Source organism: Oryx dammah, unplaced genomic scaffold, assembly GCF_014754425.2.
Source record: "Oryx dammah isolate SB20612 unplaced genomic scaffold, SCBI_Odam_1.1 HiC_scaffold_16, whole genome shotgun sequence".
In the NCBI taxonomy this organism is placed as follows: domain Eukaryota; kingdom Metazoa; phylum Chordata; class Mammalia; order Artiodactyla; family Bovidae; genus Oryx; species Oryx dammah.
In genome coordinates, this window is record NW_024070200.1 from 67,279,412 (window position 1) to 67,306,471 (window position 27,060).

The 27,060-nt window shown below is 38.6% G+C and overlaps 1 long non-coding RNA gene across 1 annotated transcript; it reads left to right on the forward strand.

Annotated features, from left to right (window-relative positions):
- The first annotated feature begins 246 nt into the window (after nt 1-246).
- Nucleotides 247-16,766, forward strand: LOC120875285. Its single transcript, XR_005723931.1, has 3 exons — nt 247-301; nt 3,409-3,414; nt 16,710-16,766. It is a non-coding gene; the product is annotated as an uncharacterized LOC120875285 (long non-coding RNA).
- The last annotated feature ends 10,294 nt before the right edge of the window (nt 16,767-27,060 follow it).

Sequence of the window (27,060 nt, forward strand, 5' to 3'; positions counted from 1 at the left end):
GGAGGCAAGAATATACAACAGAGACAAGGCAGTGTCTTCAATAAGTGGTGCCGGAGAAACTGGATAGTGACATGTAAAAGAATTAAATTAGAACACTTTCTAACACAATACACAAAAATAAAATAAAAATGGATTAAAGACCCAAATGTAAGAGCAGAAACCATAAAACTCTTAAAGGAAAACATAGGCAGAACACTCTTTGACATAAATCACAGTAAGATCCTCTATGACCCACCTTCTAGAGCAATGGAAATAAAACCAAAATAAATGAGATCTAATTAAACTTAAAAGCTTTTGCACAGTGAAAGAAACTAAAAGCAAGGTGAGAAGATGGTGCTCAGAATGGTTGAAATAATAGGAAACAAAACAACTGACAAAGCATTAATCTCTAAAATGTACAACCTGTTCAATACCAGAAAAGCAAAGAACCCAATCAAAAAGTGGGCAGACAGCCTAAACAGCCATTTCTCCAAAGAAGACATATAGATGGCTAATAAACACATGAAAAAGATGCTCAGCATCACTCATTATTAGAGAAATGCAAATCAAAACTACAGTGAGGTCACACAGGTCAGAATGGTCACCATCAAAAATGTATAAACAATAAATACTGGAGAGGGTGTAGAGAAAAAGGGAACCCTCTTGCATTATTGATGGGGATACAAGTTGATAAAGCTATATGGAGAACATTATGGAGATTCCTTAAAAACTAGGAATGAAACTACCATATGACTTAAGAATCCCCCAAACCCTGAGGAACCTATAATTGAAAAAGGCACATGTATCCTAGTGTTCATTTCAGCATCATTTACAATAGCTAGGAAATGGAAGAATATAGATGTCCAAGAACAGATGAATGGATACAGAAGTTGTGGTACATATACACAATGGAATATTACTCAGCTATAAAAGGTATGCATTTGACTCAGTCCTAATAAAGTGGAGGAAACTAGAGACTGTTATACAGAATGAAGTAAGAAAGAGAAAAACAAATATTGTAAATACATACATATATGTGTGTACATATATGTATACATATATTCATACATATATGTGTGTACATACATATCTGATGCTACTGACAATCCTATCTGCAAGGCAGCAGTGCAGACGCAGATATACAGAACAGGCTTGCAGACAGTGGGGGAGGGAGAGAGTGGGATGAATCGAGAGAGTAGCATTGGAACGTGTACATTCAGTTCAGTTCAGTCACTCAGTCATGTCCGACTCTGCGGCCCCATGAACCGCAGCATGCCAGGCCTCCCTGTCCATCACCAACTTCTGGAGTCCACCCAAACCCATGTCCATTGAGTCGGTGATGCCATCCAACCATCTCATCCTCTGTAGTCTCCTTCTCCTCCTGCCTTCAATCTTTCCCAGCATCAGGGTCTTTTCAAAGGAGTCAGTTCTTCGCATCAGGTGGCCAAAATACTGGAGTTTCAGATTCAACATCAGTCCTTCCAATGAACACTCAGGACTGATCTCCTTTAGGACTGGTTGGATCTCCTTGCAGTCCAAGGGACTCCCAAGAGTCTTCAACACCACAGTTCAAAAGCATCAATTCTTCAGTGCTCAGCTTTCTTCATAGCCCAAGTCTCACATCTATACATGATCACTGGAAAAACCATAGCCTTGACTAGATGGACCTTTGTTGGCAAAGTAATGTCTCTGCTTTTTAATATGCTGTCTAGGTTGGTCATAACTTTCCTTCCAAGGAGTAAGCATCTTTTAATTTCATGGCTGTGATCACCATCTGCTGTGATTTTGGAGCCCAAAAAATTAAAGTCAGACACTGTTTCCACAGTTTCCTCATCTATTTCCCATGAAGTGATGGGACCAGATGCCATGGATCTTAGTTTTCTGAATGCTGAGCTTTAAGCCAACTTTTTCACTCTCCTCTTTCACTTTCATCAAGAGGCTCTTTAGTTCTTCTTCACTTTCATTACCATATGTAAAATCAGATAGCCAGTGGAAATTTTCTGTATGACACAAGGAGCTCAAATCTAGTGCTAAGTGGCAAGCTAAAGTGGTGGGATGTGGTGGCAGGTGGGCAGAAGGATCAAGAGAGAGGTGACATACATGTACCTATGGCTGATTCATATTGATATATGGCAGAAGCCAACACATTATTGTCAAGCAATTATTCTACAATTAAAAATAAATAAATTTAAATTTGAAAAACAGAGGAAATTCTATGATTTGCCACAACATGGATTGATATTGAGCAGATTATGCTAAACTAAATAAGTCAGAGAAGGACAAATACTTATACACATACTTACTTATATATGGAATAGGTTTCCAAGATGGCACTAGTGGTAAGGAACTCACCAGCCAATGCACGAGACATAAGAGATGAGGGTTTGATCACTTGATTGGGAAGATCTTTTGGTGGAGGGCATGGAAACTCACTCCAGGATTCTTGCCTGGGGATTTCTAGGGAGAGAGAAGTCTGGCATGCTATAGTCCATGGAGTCACAAAGTGTCAGTCATGACTGACACTACTTGACACTCACACACACACACATGTGGAAGGTAAAGCAAAACACAGGGGCTTGGGCCAAGTGAAAACATGGGGAGCTGTCAAAAGTGGAGACGAGGATGGGTAAAATGAGTGAAAGAAGTCAAAATGCACAAACTTCCAATTATAAGATAAATAAGTCCTGGCAATATAAGGTACAGTGTGATGACTACAGTTAACAACACTGAATTGGCTATCTGAAAGTTACTAAGAGGGTAAACCTTAAAAGTTCTCATCACAATAAAAAAAAATTGTAACTATTTGTGGTGATGGATGCTAACAAACTGTTTGATGGTATATATGTCTCTTTATGTTGTACACTAAAAAATAATACAATAGTATATGCCAATTATATCTCAATTTTAAAAAGATCCAGAGAATTTTTTTGTTGTAGCCCAGGATCCCAGGAATGAAGCCTACTCCTGACTGATGCTGAATCTGAAGCTCTAATACTCTGGCCATGTGATGCAAAGAGCTGACTCATTAGAAAAGACTGATGCTGGGAAATACTGAAGGCAGGAGGAACAGGGCACAACAGAGGATGAGATGGTTGGATGGCATCACCGACTCAATGGACATGAGTTTGAGCAAGCTCTGGGAGATGGTGAGGTACAGGGAAACCTGGTGTGCTGCAGTCCATGGGGCTGCAAAGAGTCGGACATGACTGAGTGACTGAACAACAATAACAAAACAAAGGACAGGCAAGGATCTCCATTTCTGCACACACAAGAAGTCTGAGACTCTAACCTCACCCCAGATAGTGTACTCAGAATTGTAGGAACCAAAATTACTCCTCATCATGCTTCAACATACATTTGTCTGGAGCACTGGGTCAGGAGCCGGGCTTACCACCAGATACTGCAATGGGCAAGAAGAAGGGAGATTAGATAAAGGTCTCTTTGCAGCTGAGAGTTCTGTTATCTCCAAGGGTTCAATGGTCCTTCTGATCCAGACCCCATCCATGGAGCCAGATTAACTGTCAAAGATAGACAAAACTAACAGCAGTTAAAAGGATAAACATAGATTCTCATCAGAAACACACTGCTGTCATAGGAAAAAGGGCCAGTGTGAACAAAACTTCACTTCTGTTTGCTCTGAGGTGACTGAGCATTTTCATGGGAGAACTAGGGAACAGCAGGAATGGGAGCATTAAGGGGGTGCTCAGGAGGGTCAGGAAACGGGAGAGTTACAGGAAGTGGGACAGGAGGGCTGGGTTTGTCAGCCAGCATTTATCAAAGTTAGGCTCCCACAGACATAGGAGCTTATCTCCAGGAGTAGAATAAACAGAAAATTCCTTTGCCTGAGTTGTCTCAGGCTAACATTTTAATGGGGGGTGGGGAAGGTCCAGGGTTAACCTAGGGAGGCAGCATGGGCTCTTAGAAACTGGTTTTTGTTGTTGTTGTTGTCTTTATAGGCTGAAGTTTAGGCTTAGTCCGGAGGAGGGCTCAGAGGGGCCGCGCTAGAGTTTTGTCAGACATAACATTTGTTAGAGGCAATGTGCCAGAAAAGAAGGGTGTGGAGGAGGCAGAGGAATGGTGGGAGAAAGGAAGGGAAAAAAAAAAAACAACAAAAAAAAACACAAAACCTGAAGTTGAGAATGATTAAAATAAGCTAAAGGAAATACTATCTATCCTTGATAGACAAAGTATTAATAATCTACCAACAATTATTATATATTTGAAGAAAACCCCCAACAAAAGCTCTTAGTTTTTGGAAACCTCTTAGCATTGAGACAATGAAGAAAATCGGCAAGGATTGTGTTAGGAAGTCAAAGAGTCTCTAAGAGAACACATACACAAAAGGATCCTGCAGCCAGTGGGATGGGGCCCATAAAACCCTGCCCACCTGCGGACTGAGGCACCTGGGCGCCAGTTGCCACCCTCACCTGTCTTGCTCTCAGTGTGGTCCCCTCTGTGCGCGGCTGTGGACCAGCTTTGTCCAGTTTCCTGTTATGGCTGCTCTCAGCTCCCGCATGTGGACGCCAGATGGCGCTGTGAGCGAGCCAATCTGAACACCGGGACCAATGCATACTGATGAAATACCGGGACCACATACTGGTGAAAAATGACCAAGAGAACAGCAACCTACATTCCGGTGGGGCGGGGAGGGCTTGAGGGTCAGAAGGCAGGTGAACTGGGCACTCAAGGTCCTTGCCAGTCCGTGAAACAGAACCTACTCTGTCTCCCTCAATTTTGCTCCTCCTCCGCCCCAGAAACCCCTCCTTGTAATAATATCCAGGGACTCCCTGAGTGGACAGGGGCCATCCTTGTTTATTATGATTGTCTTCTCTGACAGGTAAACCTCATGGGCCTGGGATAACTGATAAGGGACAAGACCCAGACCTTCAAAATTCCTCAACACGCAGGCATTCCTCTGTGGGCTTCACCTGGCTCACTTCCTGACCTTCCCTCTTTCCTCTGTCCTGTCCCACCAAGGTCTGCCCTTCATGCCCTTGACATCTTCACAAGTCACTGTGCCCAGTGGGCCCTCAGATGGATTGGCTTCCTCACCTGCCCTTGCCTGAGTAAAAGACACTTTTCTCTTTCTCCCCCCTTCCAGTCTTGGTTTCCCTCACTGCTCCTCATGCAAGCACTCCTCAGATGTTCTTCTCCAAGAGGTCTTCCTGGGCACCCCATTCCATGTCTGATTCCTATCCTTGGAGTTCTCAAGCTCAGCTCTCTACCAGAAGCTTAGTTTTCTGAATCCCCGCTGGATTGAAATCTCAGAGAATGGGGAGATTGATCTGTGTTTTAATCCCCCAGGATCCCCATACATGGCATGGACACAAAGTGACAGATAAGTCTCTTATCATTGAAATTCTAAACCAAATAAGGCTATTTCAGTCTGTCACATCTGTCACCTCTAGTCTTGCTGCATTCCGTATAACATAGCCCCAAATTCTGCAATTATGGACAGGATTCGAATTTTATTATGCTCCCCGAGGGAGTCAACACTATAGGGTGAGACTCCTGCTTCTTCCCAAACCACCATCCTGTTAATATTATAGATCACTGTGACACCCAGGGCTTCTTTCCATCTCCTTCACACCCATTCTTTCCTTCTGAGTGGGGAATCTTACGTTGCGGAATCCAAGCTAACTATGAATTCTCCAAGATTCAGCTCAGAAATGTGTGCTCCTTTTAGAAACCATTTCAAACATCAATTTTGTTTCATCCATTTTGATGTGCACATTTTCTTACATTTTCCATCCTAGAGGGAAAAAAAATAAACTTCTGGCCTCTCACAGAGCATGTTGTCATTGCATATGCACACATACACTTGTCTGAGACGCCCTGTTGACATTTTCTTGTGAGATTACCACCAGGATATTTAGCAGAACTGGTGCCAGTGTTTTGGAGGGAAGTCTCAGGGACAAAGAAGGCATATTTTTCATTAAGAAATACCATGTTACCATTTCAGGTAACAATATTACATAGAACATCATGGATATGGATGGTTCTGAGTCTGAACTTGATTCTGAAGATTTAGATACATATTTCGAAGATACTTAAGGAAATGGCAACCCACTCCAGTATTCTCACCTGGGAGATCCCATAGACAGAGAAGCCTGAAAGGCTACAGTCCATGGGGTTGCAAAGAATCAGTCATGACTTGGTGACTAAACAACAATACCATGTGTGTGTGTGTGCGTGTGTGTGTGTGTGTATAATAGGATATTTATATATTGCACATATAAATACATATATAGGACTTATTTCTGTATAATTTGCAAAGGATTCTTTCAATAAGTACAAACTAAGGACTTAGTGACTAAACCACCACCACCACCAAGGATTGTAAGCATTAGCCTATATTGCAATTGAGCACTTTTCTTTCATTGAAAGCATCTTAAATTAATGATTCTTTAATTTAATGACATATGCTAAGTCCCACCCTTTTGCACTCAAAGGGAAACAGTGAAAATTCTAATTTTGACATTCCTTTTTGTATTCCAACTGCCAGGTGTTTTGCTTGTCTTATTTTGTAGAATTTATTTGAATTATCCTTTTATCTAAATACCATGAATCAAAAACCTAAAGTTGGTGCATATAAATCTTTCAGTCAAAGTTTGCAGAAGAATCAGCAAATTGTTGGGCAATGAGTTTGAAAATATGAACAGTTCTAAGGAGCTTCTATCTGAAATGTTGAAATACATTAGCATGTTTTCGGTTACTATGCTCTTGAGTACTCAGTGCAGTAGAAAGAACATGACCATGAAGCAATGAAGCACTTCATGAAGTAAAATAACAAAGGAGAATGACTCCTAAAACTTCTAAGTACTGGAAAATGTTAAATTGGAATCCCAGGAAAAACTGTTTAACATATCAATATGGATGTGAGATTTGAAGTATAAAGAAGGTGGTGAACCTTCTTTGGTGATTCTCCAAGCAAGAACACTGGAGTGGGTTGCCATTTCCTTCTCCAATGCATAAAAGTGAAAAGTCAAAGTGAAGTCGCTCAGTCATGTCCGACCCTTAGTGACTCCATGGACTGCAGCCTACCAGGCTCCTCCATCCATAGGATTTTCCAGGCAAGAGTACTGGAGTGGGGTGCCATACCCACATTAAAAAAAAAAATTGTTCCATAATCTAATCATTATATATGTGTGTATGTAAAAATTGTTCCAGAATCTGCTGTAGGACACAGCAACAAAGTTGTTACCAAAAAGGAATTATCTGTAGTTAACTCTATCCTAATACCTATTCAGTATCTAGTGTTTTTCCAGCTGCTTCTGCATAGTTGTGTGAATCCTCTTCTCTTAGTGTTTCAGTTGGAGAAGGTGTCCATTCAGATATAAGTAAGACAGAAAATGACAAATACTAATGATACCAGTTGTGTGTGAAAGCTGAAAAAAGCCAGAACTCAGAAACAGAGTAGAATAATGGTTTTCAGGTGGCGGATATAGATAGATGTTGGCCAAAGGACACAAATTTATAGTAAGAAGATAAATAAGCCCTTAGGATATAATATGAAACATATTGATTATACTTAACAGTACTGTGTTGTATACTTAAAAGTTGCTATAAAACTAGAATTTAAATGTTCTCACAGCAAAAAATAAAAAGTGATAATCGTGATACGATGGGGGAGTTAACTAAAACTGCAGTGATTTTATACTGCAGTCTGTAAATGTATCAAACCATTGTACACTTTAAGCTTATACAATGTGGTATTTTGATTATATAGCAATTGAAAATTGTCTGCCTCCCAACCATTTGGAAATAAATTTGCAAAAGTCACATTTGTGCCTATTAAAGTCACAGTCAGTTGAGATCAGTGACCAAACTGCACGCATATCATCCTTGCTTCCTGGAACCAAACAGGACTCTAAGCAGACCTGCAGGAGTTTTAAAATTGCTTCTGTTTGTCCTCTTCCAGTTTGACTGAGAATGAACCCAGAGTTCTGTGGGCCATTTAAACCTACTTAGTCCATTTATCCTCCCAATGGAATAGACCATGGCCTTTATGAGGTATATATTGTCTTGATTCAGGTTCGTGGGTGGAAACACTTTCTGCTATCAAAATCTTGAACTTTGTCCTTGATAAACCAATGTCTCATTTTTTTTTCCTTAGAGGATTCTGGCCTCCCAGTAAGAACCATATAGGATATTCTTTGCATTTAGAGTCTACCAAAGGACATTCTTGCCTACAGTTTTATTCTAGCTCTAATTACAGGACCTATTATAGTATGTGGATTGACTATATAAGGGTCAGAGTCAAAGTTAGAATTAATGTAAAACCTCAATAAGTGTCCATGGAATGCATTGCTCTAGGATGGGAAGATTATTTAGAAAGCAAAGGACAATGCCAAACAGAGGAAAGACCTTTTAAGGGCCAGTAGCTATCTCAAGTGTTTTGGGATGCTGATGATACTTATTGCTTAAAATTGACTTTGAAGGTTTGATTGTGTCCCTTCATATTTCTGTCCTGCAAGTTGCAACAGGATCCCTAGAAAGAGATGTAGCCACATGTAGTCTCAGTTTAACCATCTCTATCATGTTGAAAATAAATGTACTATTGCAGTTTTTCAAGGATGAAAACAAATGCAAATGAGAAATAGCTAAAATTATTGCTAATATTCACTGAGCTCTTTTGTGCAACCTTGTTCAAAGCTATTATAAACTGTCAATGTACAATTAATGTATGTCATGGCTTTGACTAAACATTGCTGGCTCTCTCTTGAGAAAAACAGTAACCTCTGCATGAAAGCCACAATTCAAATTTCAGGAATGAAAGTGGGGCAGGGAAAATTCTTATCTGAATGAGTGCTCCACATAATTGAAATCTGTGTGTCCATTTTATTGGTATCCCGATTCCCTTCTCAAAGCACTCTCCAGGACTGGAGGAGGAGGAGACATGCTACCCAATGAGGAGGCAGAAATGGAAATCAGATGGTTGTGGGGCCCATGAGGATATTCTTAAGCTTCCTGAAAGTCCTGGCCTGCTTGACCAGAGATTTTACAACACATAAGAAAAATAAAGCTATTGATTTTTATGTAGTTGTAGTAAGGTATTATTCTATATCTTGAAATTTAAAGCACAACCGTGCGACACCTGGACAATTTTCTTAATGCAAAAATCCACAAGAAGTGGCCTCAAAATATCCCATCAATGTCTCTTCTTCTCAGCATCTGCTCTCTCCTCTGGTTATTTGTCCCCCTCTGGTTTAGGTGGGAAGCTGACCCAATGTTGCAGACAGGTGAAAGAAGTTCACGTAAGAAAAACAGGACAATAAAATACCTAATAAAGGAAAAATGGTTAAATTATTTAAAAATTTTAAATCAGGTATACAATACATGCTAATTATCAAATTGTTTCTGAGTTAATCTAGTAAAATGAATCAAAGATGCTTAGGCCATCTTATGAGAAGATTTGAAAAGCAATTTTGGAGGTATCTGGTAATATTTTCAAGGATGTCTTCTGAGCCTATGAATCTCATCTACAAAAATATATACATCGGTTTAGTTATGTGTCTCAGGATATTTATTTCAATAGTGTTTCTTACATCATAATGCAAAACAGCAGTAAACAAAGAAAAACATAAATATTGCAATATCTAGGAAAAATGGTAAACTGGAAAGTCACTGTGGTTCATCAATAAAATATGGAAACATTTAAGAGAACAAAACTTAAAAACATCCAAAACCTATCCATCATAATCAGGGGTTATAGAACCTCATGAAATGTATATCCCAGACAGTGGTGAGAAATATTATCTTTGTAGAGGAAAGATCTACTTAGTGTCATGATTTTAGGGCTTCTTGTTTCTGGGAATTTGTACCCAGTTCTTCCTTTCCTGTTTGTACACATTTTAAAAATGTAATATATACATTTACCATGAATATTAATTAAATAACAAAAGACAGTTATAGTCAGTACTTGGAATATACAAAATTCTTGATATATACTAGCATTATACGTTTATAGGTACACAGAAATATATATGTATTTGTGTGTGTGTTTGTATCTCAGAGATATCTTCCTCTTCATATAAAGGTTATATTATTCCATCATGAGGGCCTCATAATCAAGACCTAATCTTAACCTTCTTACTTCCCAAATGTTCCACCTCCATCTACTATTACACTTAAGGGCAGGACTTCAGCATATGTCGTGGGCACGTTATTCAGTGTGTAACAGTATATTGTAGTATGATTTTCATTTTGTTTTTTATTTTTTACAATGTTGTATTGGTTTCTGTGATACCACATGATTCAGTCATATTTATACATATATTCCTTCCCTCTTGAGCTTCTCTCCCTTCCCCTGGTCTCCAACCATCCAAGTCATCACAGAGCACCAGACTGGGCTCCCTGTGGAATCTAGATAAATGGCATGGATGAACCTATTTGATTGGAAGGAGCTGAGACCCAGATGCAGAAAATAGACTTGTGGATACAGTGGGGGGGGGAGTGAGTGGAATGAGTGGAGTATGTGGCATCAACATATATACACTATCATGTAAAAATGGATAGTTGGTGAGAAGTTACTGTGATGTTTTATAATACATCCTTTGCAAGACAATGGAAATCACTTCCTGACTGCTGGATCTGAGGCAATAGGATCTCCTTCTGCTCAGAACACCTGTGTATCCCTCCCAGAGCAGAACGGATGCCATGTGGGTGGCTCAATATTTCAATTTTCTAAAGTGAATGAGTTGCTGCATCAATTTCCCTTTCCTTACTCAAATTAAAGACAAAAGTTTGTCCTGAGGGAACGGAGATGAAGCTCTGAACCTTTGGAGTGGGAGTACTGATTCCAAGACCCTAGACTACCAGAGAACTAACTCTAGTGAGTATCAAATAGTGAGAACTCACACAAAGGAAAACACTTGAATACAAGCTCTGGCATCACCCAACCACCAGTAGCACCCTGTGCGGGAAGCTTCATCTAAACAACAAACAAAACAAAAAAAGAAATCCAATCATCAGCAGACAGGATTATCACCTCACTCAGCCTTGCCCATCAAAGGAAAAACAAACAAAAACTCAGCACAAATCTCACCCTGTATGAAGCTTACACAAACCACTGGGCAAGCCTTAGGAGGGCAGAAGTCAAAAGGAAGAAAGAATTCAACCCTCTTAAAGGAAAGAATTAAACTTTCCTTGAAGTTTGGGAAAAGGATACCTCAAACAGAATAAGTTAAAAAAAATAATGAAAAGGCAGAGAAATACTGCACAAAGGAAGGAACAAACTAGAAGCATAGAAGTCCAAATAAATGAAGAGGAAATAGGCGAACTACCTGAACAAGAATTCAGAATAATGATAGTAAAGATGATAAAAAAAACCTTGAAAACAAAATGGAAAAAATGCAAGAATCAATTAACAGTGATCGAGAAGAATTAAAGAATACATATACAGAGACAAATGACACAATGACTGAAATCGAAAATACTCTAGAAGGAATCAATAGCAGAATATCTGAAGCAGAAGAATGAATCAGTGAACTGGAAGATAAAATGGTGGGAATAACTTCTGAAGAGCAGAATAAAGTAAAAAGAATCAAAAGAGACGAGGATAGTCTCAGAGACCCCTGAAACCATATCAAATGCACTAACACTAGAATTATAGGGGTCCCAGAAGAAGAAGAGAAAAAGAAAGGGTATGAGAAAATTTTTGAAGAGATTATAGTTGAAAATTTCCCCAACATGGAAAAGGAAATAGTCAGTCAAGTCCAAGAGGCACATAGAGTCCAGTACAGGATAAACCCAAGGAGAAACATGCGAAGACACATACTAATCAAACTAACAAAGACTAAACACAAAGAAAGAATATTAAAAGTGGCAAGGGAGAAGCAACAAGTAACACATAAGGAAAACCCCATATGCTTGACAGCTGATCTTTCAGCAGAAACTCTGCAGGCCAGAAGGGAATGGCAGGGTATATTTAAAGTACTGAAAGGGAAAAATCTGCAACCAAGATTACTGTACCCAGCAAGGATCTCATTTAAAATTGATGGAGAAAAAAATAGTTCAGACAAGCAAAAGTTAAGCGAATTCAGTACTGCCAAACCAGCTTTACAACAAATGTTAATGGGATTTATATAGTCCATAAATACAATAGAAGAAAAAAGATCTGCAAAGTCAAAACAATTAAGAAAATAGCAATAAGAACATATATATCAATAACTACTTTAAGTGTAAATGGATTAAATGCTGCAACCAAAAGACACAGTATGGCTGAATGGATACAAAAACAAGACCCATATATACGTTGTCTAGAAGAAACCCACTTCAGACCTCAGGAAACATACAGACTGAAAGTGAGGATGGATAAATATATTCCATGCAAATGTGAAGCAAAAGAAAGCTGGAGTAACAATGCTCATAACAGACAAAATAGACCTTAAAATAAAGAAGATTACAAGAGATAAGGACGGACACCACATAATGATCAAGGGATCAATCCAAGCAGAAGATGTAACAATTGTAAATATCTATGCACCCAACATACGAGCATCTCAATACATAAGACAAACACTAGCAGACAAAGAAGGAAAAATTGATAGTAACACAATAATAGTAGGAGACTTTAACACCCCACTCACACCAATGGAAAGATAATCAAAACAGAAAATTAACAAGGAAACACAAGTATTAAATGAAACATTAGATGTGATGAATCTCACTGATATCTTCCAGACATTCCCTCCAAATGCAGAAGAATATACCTTCTTTTCAAGTGCACATGGAACATTCTCCAGGACAGACTGCATCTTGGGTCACAAATCAAACCTCAGTAAATTTAAGCACTGGGATGACCCAGAGGCATGGGATGGGGAGGCAGGTGGGAGGGGGGCTCAGGATGGGGAATACCTATACACCCATGGCTGATTCATGTCAGTGCAAGGCAAAAACCACTACAATATTGTAAAGTAATTAGCCTCCAATTAAAATAAATAAATTAAAAAAGAGTTATAGGCAATAAAAAAGAAAATTGAAATTGTATCAAGCATCTTCTCTGATCACAAGGCTATGAGATTAGATATTAATTACAAGAAAAAAAAAGTGTAAGAAACACAAACACATGGAGGTTAAACAACACATGTCTAAACAACCAACAGGTTACTGAAGAAATCAAAAGGGATGAAAACACAACTCAAAACCTATGGGATGCAGCAGGGGTGGTTCTAAGAGGGATGTTTATAGCAATACAATCCTACCTCAAAAACAAGAAAAACATCAAATAGACAGCCAAACTTTGCACCTAAAACCACTGGAAAAAGAGAAACAAAAAGAGCCCCAAAATTAGTAGAAGGAAAGATATCATAAAGATCAGAGCAGAAATAAATGAAAAAGAAATGAAAGGAACAATAGTAGGGTTTGATGAAATTGGGAGCTGGTTCTTTGAGAAAATAAACAAAATTGACAAGCCTTTGGACAGACTCATCACGAAAAAAAAAGAGAGAAGAATCAAGTCAACAGAGCTGGAAAGGAAAAAGGAGAGGCTACAACAGGCAAGGCATAAATGAAAAGGATTATAAAAGATTATTATAAACAATCATATGGCCATAAAATAGATGACCTGGAAGAAACCGACATATTCTTAGAAAAGTTCAATCTTCCAAGACTGAACCAGGAAGAAATAGAAATTATGAAGAATTCAGTTACAAGTGCTGAGGTTGAAGCTGTGATCAAAAATCTCCCAAGAAACAACAGCCAAGGACCAAATGACTTCACAGGAGAATTCTACCAAACGTTTAGAGAAGAGATAATGCCTATCCTAAAACTCTTTTAAAAAATTAAAGACGAAGGAAAACTTATAAATTCATTCTAAGGCCACCATAACCCACACATTTTAGGTTTATAGGCCAATGACTTTTTAAATTTTTTAATTTATTTTATTTATTTTTAAAATAAATTTATTTATTTTAATTGGAGGCAAATTACTTTACAATATTGTAGTGGTTTTGCCATACATTGACATGAATTCACCACGGGTGTACATGCGTTCCCAACCTGAAACCCCCTCCAACCTCCCTCTCCATCCCATGCCCCTGGGTCATCCCAGTGCACCAGCCCAGAGCACCCTGTCTCATGCATCGAACCTGGACTGGCGATCCTTTTCACATATGATATTATACATGTTTCAATGCCATTCTCCCAAATCATCCCACCCTCTCCCTCTCCCACAGAGTCCAAAAGACTGTTCTATACATTTGTGTCTCTTTTGCTGTCTCGCATATAGGGTTATCATTACTATCTTTCTAAGTTCCATATATATGCGTTAGTATACTATATTGGTATTTTCCTTTCTGGCTTACTGTATAATCGGCTCCAGTTTCATCCACCTGATTAGATCTGATTCAAATGTATTCTTTTTAATGGCTTAGTAATATTCCATTGTGCATATGTACCACTGCTTTCTTATCCATTCATCTCCTGATGGACATCTAGGTTGCTTCCATGTCCTGGCTATTATAAACAGTGCTGTGATGAACATTGGGGTACACGTGTCTCTTTCAATTTTGGTTTCCTCAGTGTGTATCCCCAGCAGTGGGATTGCTGGGTCATATGACAGTTCTATTTCTAGTTTTTAAAGGAATCTCCACACTGTTCTCCACAGTGGCTGTACTAGTTTGCATTCTCACCAGCAGTGTAAAAAGGTTTCCTTTTCTCCACACCCTCTCCAGCATTTATTGTTTGTAGACTTTTGGATAGCAGCCATTCTGACTGGTGTGAAATGTATCTCATTGTGGTTTTAATATGCATTTCTCTGATCATGGGTGATGTTGAACATCTTTTCATGTGTTTTTTAGCCATCTGTATGTCTTCTTTGGAGAAATTTATATTTAATTCTTTGGTCCATTTTTTGATTGGGTTGTTTATTTTTCTGGAATTGAGCTGTAGGAGTTGCTTGCATATTTTTGAGATTAATTCTTTGTCAGTTGCTTAGTTTGCTATTGTTTTCTTCCATTCTGAAGGCTGTCTTTTTACCTTGCTTATAGTTTCTTTCTTTGTGCAAAAGCTTTCAAGTTTAATTAGGTCTCATCTGTTTATTTTTGCTTTTATTTCCTTTACTCTGGGAGGTGGGACATAGAGGAATCTGCTGTGATTTATGTCGGAGAGTGTTTTGCCTGTTTTCCTCTAGTTTTATAGTCTCTGGTCTTACATTTAGATCTTTAATCCATTTTGAGTTTATTTTTGTGTATGATGTTAGAAAGTGTTCTAGTTTCATTCTTTTACAAGTGGTTCACCAGTTTTTCCCCACTTCTTAAAGACATTGTCTTTTCTACATTGTATATTCTTGTCTCCTTTGTCAAAGATAAGATGTTCATTTATGATTAAAACTCTTCAAAAAATGGGCATAGAAGGAACATACCTCAATACAGGAAATGCCATATATGATAAGCCTACAGCAAACATTATTCTCAAAGGTGAAAAATTGAAAGCATTCCTCTTAAGTTCAGGAACAAGACAAGGCTGTCCATTTTTGCAACTGTTATTAAATATAGTTCTGGAAGTCCTAGCTACAGCAATCACAGAAGAGAAAGAAATGAAAGGAGTCCAGATTAGAAAAGAAGAAATAAAGCTCTCACTGTTTGCAAATGACATGATACTGTACATATAAAACCCTAAAGATACTATCAGAAAGTTACTAGAGCTAATCAGTGAATTTAACAAAGTTGCAGGATACAAAATAAATACATAGAAATCACTTGCATTTTATATACTAACAATGAAAAATCAAAAAGAGAAATTAAAGACTCAGTCCCATTCACCACTGCAACAAAAATAATTAAATATCTAAGAATAAATTTACCTAAGGAGACAAAAGAACCGTACACAGAAAATTATAAGACACTAATGCAGGAGGAGAAGGGGACGACAGAGGATGAGATGGCTGGATGGCATCACTGACTCGATGGACGCGAGTCTGAGTGAACTCCGGGAGTTGGTGATGGACAGGGAGGCCTGGCGTGCTGCCATTCATGGGGTCGCAAAGAGTCGGACTCGACTGAGCTACTGAACTGAATTGAACTGAATGAAAGAAATCGAAGATGACATAAACAGATGGAGAGATATTCCATGTTTCTGGATAGGAAGAATCAATAATGTGAAAATGACTGTACGACCAAATCCAAACTACAGATTCAATGTGATCCCTATCAAATTGCCAATGACATTTTTCACAGAACTAGAACAAAAAAACCTCACAATTCACATGGAAACACAAAAGATCTAAATAGCCAAAGCAGTCTTGAGAAAGAAGAACGGAGCTAGAGGAATAAACCTTCCCAACTTCTGATTATACTAGAAAGCTACAGTCATGAAGACAGTATGGTACTGGAACAAAAACAGAAATATAGACCAATGGGACACAGTAGAAGGTGCAGAAATAGACTCATGCTCCCATGGGTACCTTATTTTTGAAAAGAGAGGAAAGAGTATACAGTGAGGCAAAGACAGCCTCTGCAATAAATGGTGCTGGGAAAACTGGACAGCTACATGTAAGAGAATGAAATTAGAACACCTCCTAACACCATACACAAAGATAAACTCAAAATGGATTAAAGACATAAATGTAAGACCAGAAGCTATAAAACTCTTAGAGGAAAACATAGGCAAAACACTCGATGATATAAATCAAAGCAAGATCCTCTCTGACTCACTTCCTAGAATAATAAAAGTTAAACAAAAGTAAACAAGTGGGACCTGATTAAACTTAAATCTTTTGAACATCAAAGGAAACTATAAACAAGGTGAAAAGACAATCCTCAGAATGGGAGAAAATAATGGCAAAGGAAACTACTGACAAAGGATTAATTTCCAAAATATACAAGCAGTTCACACAACTCAACACCAGAAAAAACAAACAACCCAATCAAAAAGTGGGAAAAAAACTAAACAGATATTTCTCCAAAAAAGACAAATAGATGGCTAAAAAATACATGAAAAGATGCTCAACGTTGCTCATTATTGGAGAAATGAAAATCAAAACCACAGTGAGATATCACCTCACTCTGGTCAGAATGGACATTATCATAAAGTCTACAAACAATAAATGCTGGAGAGGGCATGGAGAGAAGGGAACACTCTTGCACTGTTGGTGGGGATGTAAATTGATACAACCACTATGGAAGACAGTATGGAGATTCCTTTAAAAACTAGGAATAAAACCAACATATGACCCAACAATCCCACTCCGAGGCATATACCCTGAGGAAACCAAAATTGAAAGAGACACATGTATCCATCCCATTGTTCACTGCAGCATTGTTTACAATAGCTAGAATATGGAAGCAACCTAGATGTCTATTGGCAGAATGGATAAAGAAGTTGCGGTATATATACACGATGGAATATTACTCAGCCATAAAATGAAGCACATTTGAGTCAGTCTTAATGAGAGGGATGAACCTAGAACCTATTATACAGAGTGAAGTGAATCAGAAAGAGAAAGATAAATACCATATTCTAACGCATATACACTGAATCTAGAAAAAAAGATACCGGAGGATTTAATGACAGGGCAACAGTGGAGAAACAGACATACAGAATAGATTTATGGTCATGGGGAGAGGGGAGGAGAGGGTGAGAGGTATGGAAGAGTAACATGGAAACTTACACTACCATATATAAAATAGATAGCTAACGGGAATTTGCTTTTGGCTAATGGCTCAGGAAACTCAAACAGGCACTCTGTATCAACCCAGAGGGGTAAGATGGGGAGGGAAATGGGAGAGAGTTTCAAAAGGGAGGGGATATATGTATAACTACGGCTGATTCTTATTGAGGTTTGAGAGAAAATATCAAAAGTTTGTAAAGCAATTATCCTTCAAAAATAAATTAATTAAAAAAGACACACATGATTTATTATTTCTATAGATTAAAATTCTTAAGTAGTATCCTGATGCAGAGTCCTGCCTATTGATTTATCCTTATACCTTTGTCTATTGTACTCACAAACCCATGAATATGACATACAACTTCTTTGTAATTCACCAATATGTGTGATTCCTTGTTACCTTAGTTATGTGTGCCTTTGTGTAAGTGGTCAAAGAGTTTAAAGGAAACTCCAATTTCCTTGCCTATACTGAACATACAGATCTGTATGTATCATTAAGTGTTTAGTGATAACTAAACTCATTACCAAATTCAGACTCAAATTGAAGAAAGTAGGGAAAACTGCTAGACCATTCAGGTATGACCTAAATCAAATCCCTTATGATTGATTATACAGTGGAAGTGAGAAATAGATTTAAGGGCCTAGATCTGATAGATAGAGTGCCTGATGAACTATGGAATGAGGTTCATGACATTGTAAAGGAGACAGGGATCAAGACCATCCCCATGGAAAAGAAATGCAAAAAAGCAAAATGGCTGTCTGGGGAGGCCTTACAAATAGCTGTGGAAAGAAGAGAAGTGAAAAGCAAAGGAGAAAAGGAAAGATATAAGCATCTGAATGCAGAGTTCCAAAGAATAGCAAGAAGAGATAAGAAAGCTTTCGTCAGCAATCAATGCCAAGAAATAGAGGAAAACAACAGAATGGGAAAGACTAGAGATCTCTTCAAGAAAATTAGAGATACCAAGGGAACATTTCATGCAAAGATGGGCTCGATAAAGGACAGAAATGGTCTGGACCTAACAGAAGCAGAAGATATTAAGAAGAGGTGGCAAGAATACACAGAAAAACTGTACAAAAAAGATTTACAGGACCCAGATAATCATGATGATGTGATCACTAATCTAGAGCCAGACATCCTGGAATGTGAAGTCAAGTGGGCCTTAGAAAGCATCACTATGAACATAGCTAGTGGAGGTGATGGAATTCCAGTTGAGCTATTTCAAATCCTGAAAGATGATGCTGCAAAAGTGCTGCACTCAATATGCCAGCAAATTTGGAAAACTCAGCAGTGGCCACAGGACTGGAAAAGGTCAGTTTCCATTCCAATTCCAAAGAAAGGCAATGCCAAAGAATGCTCAAACTACCGCACAATTGCACTCATCTCACATGCTAGTAAAGTAATGCTCAAAATTCTCCAAGCCAGGCTTCAGCAATACATGAACCGTGAACTCCCTGATGTTCAAGCTGGATTTAGAAAAGGCAGAGGAACCAGAGATCAAATTGCCAACATCCACTGGATCATGGAAAAAGCAAGAGAGTTACAGAAAAACATCTACTTCTGCTTTATTGACTATGCCAAAATCTTTGACTGTGGATCACAATAAACTGTGGAAAATTCTGACAGAGATGGGAATACCAGACCACTTAACCTGCCTCTTGAGAAATCTGTATGCAGGTCAGGAAGCAACAGTTAGAACTGGACATGGAACAACAGACTGTTGTCCAAATAGGAAAGGAGTATGTCAAGGCTGTATATTGTCACCCTGCTTATTTAACTTATATGCAGAGTACATCATGAGAAACGCTGGACTGGAAGAAACACAAGCTGGAATCAAGATTGCCAGGAGAAATATCAATCACCTCAGATATGCAGATGACACCACCCTTATGGCAGAAAGTGAGGAGCAGCGAAAAAGCCTCTTGATGAAAGTGAAAGAGGAGAATGAAAAAGCTGGCTTAAAGCTCAACATTCAGAAAACGAAGATCATGGCATCCGGTCCCATCACTTCATGGGAAATAGATGGGGAAACAGTGGAAACAGTGTCAGATTTTAACTTTTTTGGGCTCCAAAATCAGTGCAGATGGTGATTGCAGCCATGAAATTGAAAGACGCTTACTCCTTGGAAGAAAAGTTATGACCAACCTAGATAGTATATTCAAAAGCAGAGACATTACTTTGCCGACTAAGGTCCGTCTAGTCAAGGCTATGGTTTTTCCTGTGGTCATGCATGGATGTGAGAGTTGGACTGTGAAGAAGGCTGAGCACCAAAGTATTGATGCTTTTGAACTGTGGTGTTGGAGAAGACTCTTGAGAGTCCCTTGGACTGCAAGGAGATCCAACCAGTCCATTCTGAAGGAGATCAACCCTGGGATTTCTTTGGAAGGAATGATGCTAAAGCTGAAACTCCAGTACTTTGGCCACCTCATGGGAAGAGTTGACCAATTGGAAAAGACTCTGATGCTGGAAGGGATTGGGGGCAGGAGGAGAAGGGGACGACAGAGGATGAGATGGCTGGATTGCATCACCGACTCGATGGACGTGAGTCTGAGTGAACTCCGGGAGTTGTTGATGGACAGGGAGGCCTGGCGTGCTGCAATTCACGGAGTCGAAGAGTCGGACACGACTGAGCGACTGAACTGAACTGAACCCTGATAATTAGTAGCATGCATATTGCCCTGTATGCATGTGGCTTTTTAAAAAAAAAATTTCTTAGCCCACTCATCATTCTAGAGAGAAAAATAAGAGGTCATGGGAAAATAACCAATACTTCTGCCTGCAATGTGGGAGAGCTGGCTTAGACTCCTGGGTTGGGAAGATATCCTGGAGGACAGCATGGCAACCCACTTCAGAATTCTTGCCTGAAGAATCCCCATGGACAGAAGAGTCTGATGGACTACAGTCCATGTGGTTGCAAAGAGTCAGACACGACTGAGCAGCTAAGCACATATGGAGCCTGTAGTTTTCTTCATTAACATGAAGAATAAATTAACACTATCTATCTAATCTTTTTCTGTAGATTTTCTACATTGTTGATGAAAAATTTTAGGACTCAGATTTGTGAAGCTCAGCATTTTATAGTATTTTGCTTTAACATGAAGTCAAGACAATTACAGACTATGAATTGATTGACCTGACTACAAATTTGTGTAATAGCCAGAATCTACGATAGGCGTACATACATAGGCATAAATTCTAGGCAATCCAGGTCTTCCCTGGAAGCAAGGACTCTGGATTATGGGTATGGAGAAGACCCTGGGTCTAAGCCCCCATCTTTTTATCATGCTTAATAACCATGCAGTACAACAGGATAAAACAAGCAGATAAATAATATAGACCTAAAAATCTTCCCTTTACTGTGACTCTCAGGTATGGAGCTGTGTTCTGAATATGTGTTTGTTTCTAGGCCCTTGCATGAAGGAAAGCGAATAACATAGAAGGACAGCTTATGAACTCTAACAAACAGCAAAAATAGACCCATCATGTTACTTAGTATCAGAAAACTGCACAGATTTAAAAACTATCCATCACCATGGTGCATAGGGTTGCTGTGCATTTAGAAAGATGGGTTTCAGACCTCTTAAGGTCTTTATGAGCCTGTACTAGTTATTCTAAGAAGTATATCCTTAATGACTTCACTTGTTTAATGGGCAAAACAATTGTTCATAATGTAAATTTCTGTGTGTGTGTACTTAGAAAAAGCACTAAAAGTAGATTTCTGACACAAACCATTCCATCAGAGTTCTATCTACAATCATTGTCACTATCATTATTCTGGTTACATGTGTATTTACATAAATATAAACACAAGCAAACACACACACCCACACAAACTTGTATAGATATACCTTCAGATGAAGAGTCCACATACTTTTCTAAAGCAGAGTACATTTTTATAAAAGAAACAAACCACAATTTTGATATTAGTCACCATAGAAAAGTGAAATGTGAGGGGATATTAAGTATATACAGATTTACACTTCTATATTCATAAAATGAAATGAAAATCAAGCAAAAAATGCATTCATGTATCTATGTTATTAAATTTTTAACTAATATAGAAGTAAATTATAAAATATTTCTAAATCATATTCCTAATATTGTTTGTTTTTCTGACTATGCTCTACTTGTATCTTCTTTTCTACAGTATTACAAAAAATACAAGGAATTCCAACTAATTTCTAAAAACAGTGAAAGAAAACTAACTCCAGAAAGAATGATGAAATGGAGCCAAAGCAAAAACAAAGCCCAGTTGTGGATGTGACTGGTGATGGAAGTAAAGTCTGATGCTGTAAATAGCAATATTGTATAGGAACCTTGAAAGTTAGGTCCATGAATCAAAGTAAATTGGAAGTGGTCAAACAGGAGATGGCAAGAGTGAACACTGATATTTTAGGAATCAGTGAACTGAAATGGACTGGAATGGGTGAATTTAACTCAGATGACCATTATATCTACTACTATGGGAAAGAATTCCTTTAAGAAGTGGAGAAGCCGTTATAGTCAACAAAAGAATCTGAAATGCAGTACTTGGGTGCAATCTCAAAAACGACAGAATGATATGTTTGTTTCCAAGGCAAACCATTCAATGTCACAGTAATCCTAGTCTATTCCCCAACCAGTTATGCTGAGGAAGCTGAAGTTGAAAGGTTCTATGAAGACTTTCAAGACTTTCTAGAACTAACACCCAGAAAAGATGTCCTTTTCATTATTATAGGCGATGGGAATGAAAAAGTAGGCAGTAAATAGATACCTGGAGTAGCAGTCAAATTTGCCCTTGGAGTACAAAGTGAAGCAGGGCTAAGGCTAACAGAGTTTTGCCAAGAGAACATACTTGTTCTAGTAAACACCTTCTTCCAACAACACAAGAGAAGACTACACATGGACATCATCAGATAGTCAATATCGACATTAGATGGATTATATTCTTTGCAGCCAAAGATGGAGAAGTTCTATACAGTCAGCAAAAACAAGACTGGGAACTGACTGTGGCTCAGATCATGAGTTCCTATTGCAAAATGCAGACCTATCTTGAAGAAAGTAGGGAAAACCACTAGGCCATTCAGGTATGACCTAAATCAAATTCCTTATGATTATATAGTGGAAGTGACAAATATACTTAAAGGATTAGATCTTATAAATTGACTGAAGAACTATGAATGGAGGTTCATGACATTGTACAAGAGGCAGTGATTAAGGCCATCCCCAAGAAAAAGAAACACAAAAAGTAAAAATGGTTGTCTGAGGAGGCCTTACAAAGAGTGAGAAAAGAAGAGAAGCTAAAGTTAAAGGAGAAAAGGAAAGATATACCCATCTGAATGCAGAGTTCCAAAAAATAGGAAGGAGAGATAAGAAAGTCTTCCTCAGTGATCTGATCAGTGCAAAGAAATAGAGGAAAACAATAGAATGGGAAAGACTAGAGATCTCTTCCAAAAAATTACAGATACCAAGGGAAAATTTCATGCAAAGATGGGCACAATAAAAGACAGAAGTGGTATGGACCTAACAGAAGCAGAAGTGATTAAGAAGAGGTGGCAAGAATGCATGGAAGAACTTTACAAAAAAGATCTTCATGATGAGATAACCACGATGGTGTGATCACCCACCTAGAGCCAGACATCCTGGAATGTGAAGTTAAGTGGGCCTTAGGAATCATCACTACAAAGTTAATGAAGGTGATGGAATTCCAGTTGAGCTATTTCAAATTCTAAAAGGTGATGCTGTGAAAGTGCTGTACTCAATATGCCAGAAAATTTGGAAAACTCAGCAGTGGCCACAGGACTGGAAAATGTCAGTTTTCATTCCAATCCCAAGGAAAGGCAATGCCAAAGAATGTTCAAACTACTGCACAATTGCATGCATCCTACATGCTAGCAAAGTAATGTTCAAAATTCTCCAAGCCAGACTTCAATAGTACATGAACCATGAACTTCCAGATGTTCAAGCTGGATTTAGAAAAGGCAGAGGAATCAGAGATCAAATTGCCAACATCCATTGGATCAATGAAAAAGGGAGTGAGTTTCAGGAAAACACCTACTTCTGATTTTTGACTCTGCCAAAGCCTTTGATTGTGTGGATCACAATAGACTGCAGAAAGTTCTTAAAGGGCTGGGAATACCAGACCACTTTACCTGCCTCCTGAGAAATCTGCAGGCAGGTCAAAAATCAACTGTTAGAACCAGGCATGAAACAACAGAATGTTTCCAATTCTGGAAAGGATTATGTCACAGCTATATATTGTCACCCTGCTAATTTAACTTACATGCAGACTGCATCATGAGAAATGCTGGGCTGGAGGAGGCACAAGCTGGAATCAAGATTGCTGGGAGAAATATCAATAACCTCATATATGCAGATGACACCACTCTTGTGGCAGAAAAAGAAGAACTAAAGGGCCTCTTGATGAAAGTGAAACCGGAGAGTGAAAAAGCTGGCTTAAAACTCAACATTCAGAAAACTAAAATCATGGCATCTGATCCCATCACTTCCTGGCAAATAGATCGAGAAACAATGGAAAAACAATGGAAATGGTGAGAGACTTTATTTTGGGAGGGGCTCCAAAATCACTGCAGATGGTAACTGCAGCCATGAAATTTAAAGATGCTTGCTTCTTGAAAGAAAAGCTATGACCAACCTACACAGCATATTATAAAGCAGAGACCTTACTTTGCCAACAATGGTCCATCTAGTCAAAGCTATGTTTTTTCCAGTAGTCATGTATGGATGTGAGAGTTGGGCTATAAAGAAATCTGAGTACTGAAGAATCGATGCTTTTGAACTGTGGTGTTGCAGAAGACTCTTGAGAGTCCTTTGGGCTGCAAGGAGATCCTACCAGTCAATCCTAATGGAAATCAGTACTGAATATTCTTTGGAAGGACTGATCCTGAAGCTGAAACTCCATTACTTTGGCCACCTGATGTGAAGAACTGACTCATTGGAAAAGTCCCTGATGCTGCGAAAGATTGAGGGTAGGAGGAGAAAGGGATGACAGAGGGTGAGATGTTTGGATGGCACCACCAACTCGATGGACATGAGTTTCAGCAAGCCCCAGGTATTTGTGATGGACAGGGAAACATGGCATGCTGCAGTCCCTGGAGCTCATATAAGAGAAATTGTAACAATGAGAAATTGTTACACTTTGCCAATCAATTGACTAGTGTGGACATAGCCAATTTTGGCACAAACATATGTGCATGAAATACTGAATTTTACACTTAGCTCCAAGAAAACTGATCTGGTAGTGCAAAAGGTCCATCTTACAACTGGTTTAAACACTTTCATTTTATTTATTTCAAAATCTGTTTGTATCAAACAACACATTTAAAATTAGCATAAAGAAAGCCATATCATATGGCTTTAAATTTCTTGAAAACTTAAAACATATTGATAATATGAGATTCAGAGCAGTTTCCTGCCCATCTTGATACCTACTTGGTGTATATAGTGAAAAATTATAGAAATCTTAAAACAGGAAACATTTACTAAAGTCTGTATCTCATATAAAAAGTAGTACTCTAATTCAAATAATAAAAATGTAATAATCAACATTATTTAATTGATAACCATTTGAAATTTTATTAAATGTACAAATAGATTTAAACAGAATTGAATGGAATTAATACTAAAATGAAGAACTTGGGTTTCACATGTTTTATGAGCATAAGTATGAATCTATAAACATAAGTTAAATATTCTTTTGATCTAAATTAAAAATGTGAAATAAGCTGCCTTTAGGGTTCCTTTCCTAAATAGAAGGAGTAAACACTCTCCACCCAGTCTCCCCCACTGAATGTGGTTACAAAAATTTGGTAAAATGTATGGAACAGCTCTTTGAATATTCTGAAAGTAAATAGTAATGGGGAATAAAGCAAGAATACTGGAATGTGAAGCATTACTAAATCGATGTTTTCTTTTCTTCTTCTTTTTTTTTCCCTCTTGTGTTGTCTCCTGACCTGAACTTAACACATTCAGAAACCTAGAATTGAGTACTGTGGTGCAAAGAACTGCCAGAGAAACTCTCTAGTTCTAGTCTGAGGAATTAAAGTTGAAGTGAAAGTGAAGTCGCTCAGTCATGCCCTACTCTTTGCGACCCCATGGACTGTAGCCTAACAGGATCCTCTGTCCATGAGATTTTCCAGGCAAGAATACTGGAGTGGGTGCCATTTCCTTCTCCAAGAGATCTTCCTGATCCAGGGATTGAACCTGGGTTTCCCGCATTGTAGGCAGATGCTTTACCTTCTGAGTCACCAAAGAGATGCTTTTGAACTGTGGGTTGGAGAAGACTCTTGAGAGTCCCTTGGACTGCACGGAGATCCAACCAGTCCATTCTAAAGGAGATCAGCCCTGGGATTTCTTTGGAGGGAATGATGCTGAAGCTGAAACTCCAGTACTTTGGCCACCTCGTGTGAAGAGTTGACTCATTGGAAAAGACTCATGCTGGGAGGGATTGGGGGCAGGAGGAGAAGGGGACGACAGAGGATGAGATGGCTGGATGGCATCACTGACTCGATGGACGTGAGTCTGAGTGAACTCCGGGAGGTGGTGATGGACAGGGAGGCCTGGCATGCTGCGATTCATGGGGTCGCAGAGTCGGACACGACTGATGGACTGAACTGAACTGAACTGAACTGAATACTCAGAGAGTTCTACCCTTCCCCTTTTGCTTTTCTCCAATCTCTCTTTCTCAGACCCTGAAGCTACTTTGTTGTCATGGTGACAGTGGCAACAAAAAGTGAGCTCATAACAACAAAAATAAACTTTGGAGGACTTTCCTTTACTGTGGGAGAAGCTGTAGTTCCAAGACTGTGAGGCCAACAACAAGTATATTTATTTTTTCTTTCTATGGCCTTTGACCACTTCATCTCAAACTCATGGTCAAACTCATGGCCAGAGGACCTAAAAGGGAATTAGCAAGAAGCAAAATGTAATGGGAGTTTGTGGGGAGAGAAGGGGGCTTGAGAAACGGACTCCTTGAAGTCATTTAATAATTTACAGGCTCACTGCCCTCCTCTAACTGCTCTAGTGTGGATCTCATACTAATTAACATACCAAAGACTGAACTGCTCAGCTTAGGACTGAACTCTCGGTAATATAAAACCCAGATAGTAAATATTTTTGGCCTCAGTATTTTCTCTCAAAAATGACTGAATTTTGACATTGAAGAATTAAGGTAGCCATACACAATTAAATTAATGGATACTGTTTCAATAAAATTTTATCTACAAAAACAAATTATAGTTCTTTTGGCCATAAGTCAACAGAAATATGTGACAGTGTTCATCCCAAACAAGGTTGGGTGACATGGTCTCTGCAGAAAGAAAAACAGTTTGGTATTCTCACTCCACCACTAATTGCTGCTTTGAAATTGAAAATACATTCTACCTTTGTTTTCTCAAAGATTAAATTCATAGAACAAACTCCACCTATATTTCTGAGCATTAATTCCAGGATAGTGCCTCACCCAAAATCATCT